Genomic DNA, 2,471 nt, shown 5'->3' with positions numbered 1-2,471 from the left:
TGTTGCCAACAACAGTGTGCACAAGTTACAAAAGGGAAGATTAAAAATGTAGGTTTTATATGCCATAAAATCTGTGCTTGCAGTCTACGGCCATGACACCCTGAACATGCCCGATCCTGTCTGATCGTGGAAGCTAAGCAGGGTCAGGCCTGGTTAGTACTTGGATGGGAGACCTCCGAGGAAGACTGGGCACTGAAGGCGTAAAAAAGGAAAAAAATCTGTGTTTGCATGGACATCATCCATCTGAACATTTTTAGAGCAAGCACTGTAGACAATACAGAAGATCTTATACCACAGGATCCAAGCTGTTGTCGGCTCACTTTGAGTGCTTCTTTGTAATTTAATTTAAATGAAAGCATATTGTGTAATATCTGCAACATATGCCTAAAAACCAGTGTCACTGCTGAGTTTTTGTAAAAGCCATTTTGACCGAGATGACCTGAAAGATGTATATTACATATTTTATAAATTCATAATTTATATTCTACTTGATTCTAAAAGAATTTGCAGTGACTTATAATCTCATATATAGTTTAATTTTGTTAAAACTAAAACAAAGAAGCAAATGCATCAGTTTTCTAGGTTCACACATTTCCTGTGAAAGACAATTAATAATTCTGAGCTCCCCGACAGCCAAAACAAAAAGGGAAACATGATGAATTATAGTACTCTCATTTTAGCTATTTGACAGAAAAGATTCTCCACGTGCTAAATTTAAAAAGAAAAAAAAAAGTTCTTATCTGGAATAACTTCCCAGACACTAAGAAGTCAAAACACTCAGGATCATTTTTGATATGGCCAACCATTAATAAAATCCCAGAGTGTGACATTAAAAGTCATGTATCATAATAACAATTACTACCACTGGCATGCTAAGTATACAGCAGGATAAAATTCTAGCCACCTCAGTGTCACTAGTGTCTGTTCAATTTTAATGCAATGCCAAAAAAGTTTCTAGTGCCAAAATACTTCTTTCAAATCAAACTACTAAGAACAGCTAAAGTAATGAGGGGAGAAAAGAGAACAAAGAAGGGTAATGATTATCTGAATGTGATCCCATTTTTCCTTCGATATACAAGGAAAGGGAGTGGCACAGTTATCCAGAGCGATGTCCAATTTGCAAAAATGACACAAGGGAAAATGATATACTTACATCACCCTCCAAGCTGAGCTTGCACATAATTTCGTGAACAGTAGACATTTTGAAAGAAGCTAAAAAAAAAAAAAAAATACAACAAAAAGTCTTAATGAAGAGGCTTTCCTTTCCCCTCAAGCACAGTGATTCATTACATTAATCTCTACTTCTTGGACCATTTCATCTGGGGATATTAGAGTAATTTTTGCAAATAGATGCAATTCCCATCTGACGACTGGGAAAATTAAAGCTTGGCGATGGTTTGCCTTAGGTTTGGGATAGACTACTGAGCTAGCCAGTCTTTCTCTTGCTCGGTTTGAACAGAACCTGGGGAGACTGATTTGTGAATACAAACCATGCTGCCCAAGCCTAAGGCACCTTGTTCAAACAGGATAAAACTGAGTCATCCACCACTCATAAAAAATGGTGTCTGTCAAACCAGCCATGACTTCTGTTATTTCTCACCAGAAATTTAATATATTGAAAAGGCCTGAAAACTACAGGTGTGAACTGATATCAAGAGCATTTTCATGCTAGCCCACTCCTAAACAGAACACTATATTACTATGTGTAATTATTTTCTTAGCCCGCCAATGCTTGGAAGATATTAAACTATTAATGAGAAAGACAGTGGATAGATTTTCTGACATTAAGTCATTCCATAAAAGATTGATCCTTGTATTTGAGATTCAAAATGGCTGAGATGAAGTCATCTTCCAGTTAATACACTTAATCAGGCTGTGGCACTATAGCCTGATGAATGTGGTTTTCCAGTTTTGCAATCGCACAATTCTCGGAATCAACACACCAACCCCTGCCAATAAAGAGTACTCAACGGGCATTAAAATGATCTCAACAAAGACAAGGCAGGTCATTCAGCAGCAGCATCCCCAAAATAAAGGAGACCACAGAGCTGTATTCCGAAACAGAGTTGGAATGACATTGAAATTGCGGCAACTCCTGCTTTGGTCTCTTCTGCTTAATAGTCTTTGATCAAGGAAATTGTGCCCTTGCAAATTCAGCTTTCTATTCTCCTCCAAAAGTTTGCTTAGTCTAAATATTTTCATAAAACCGATTTGGCGGGATTATTTGACAGACACTTGCTAACTTTTCGGATGGCTTTAGACTAAGCAGATTCCAGGCTCTGTGTGAGGTGTAGGAGGGGGACTGTAAGAGCAGAGGATTGGCCTTTATTTGTGATTATGGATATATTTCCATAAGATTTTCATCCTGAGCTCTCCCCTAGATTCCTCTTCTCTCTTCTTGATGCTCACAGAGGCTTTTTAAGCACAACAAAAAGAAAATCACAGCTATTCTAATTCCCCCCACTCTCACG

The 2,471-nt window shown here is 37.8% G+C and overlaps 1 long non-coding RNA gene across 1 annotated transcript in view; it reads right to left on the bottom strand.

Annotated features, from left to right (window-relative positions):
- Positions 1-2,456, bottom strand: part of LOC111734902 — a 4,590-nt gene extending 2,134 nt beyond the window's left edge. The window contains exons 1-2 of the long non-coding RNA XR_002778620.1: positions 1,154-2,456; positions 706-708 (exon numbers count right to left, since the gene is read on the bottom strand). This is a non-coding gene — a long non-coding RNA (uncharacterized LOC111734902). The remainder of the gene's footprint in view (positions 1-705; positions 709-1,153) is intronic.
- Positions 2,457-2,471: the final 15 nt, after the last annotated feature.

Source organism: Pteropus vampyrus, unplaced genomic scaffold (genome assembly GCF_000151845.1).
Source record: "Pteropus vampyrus isolate Shadow unplaced genomic scaffold, Pvam_2.0 Scaffold9161, whole genome shotgun sequence".
NCBI classification, from domain to species: domain Eukaryota; kingdom Metazoa; phylum Chordata; class Mammalia; order Chiroptera; family Pteropodidae; genus Pteropus; species Pteropus vampyrus.
The sequence above is the reverse complement of the archived record's forward strand: the minus strand, read 5'-3'. Positions and strand labels throughout refer to the sequence as shown.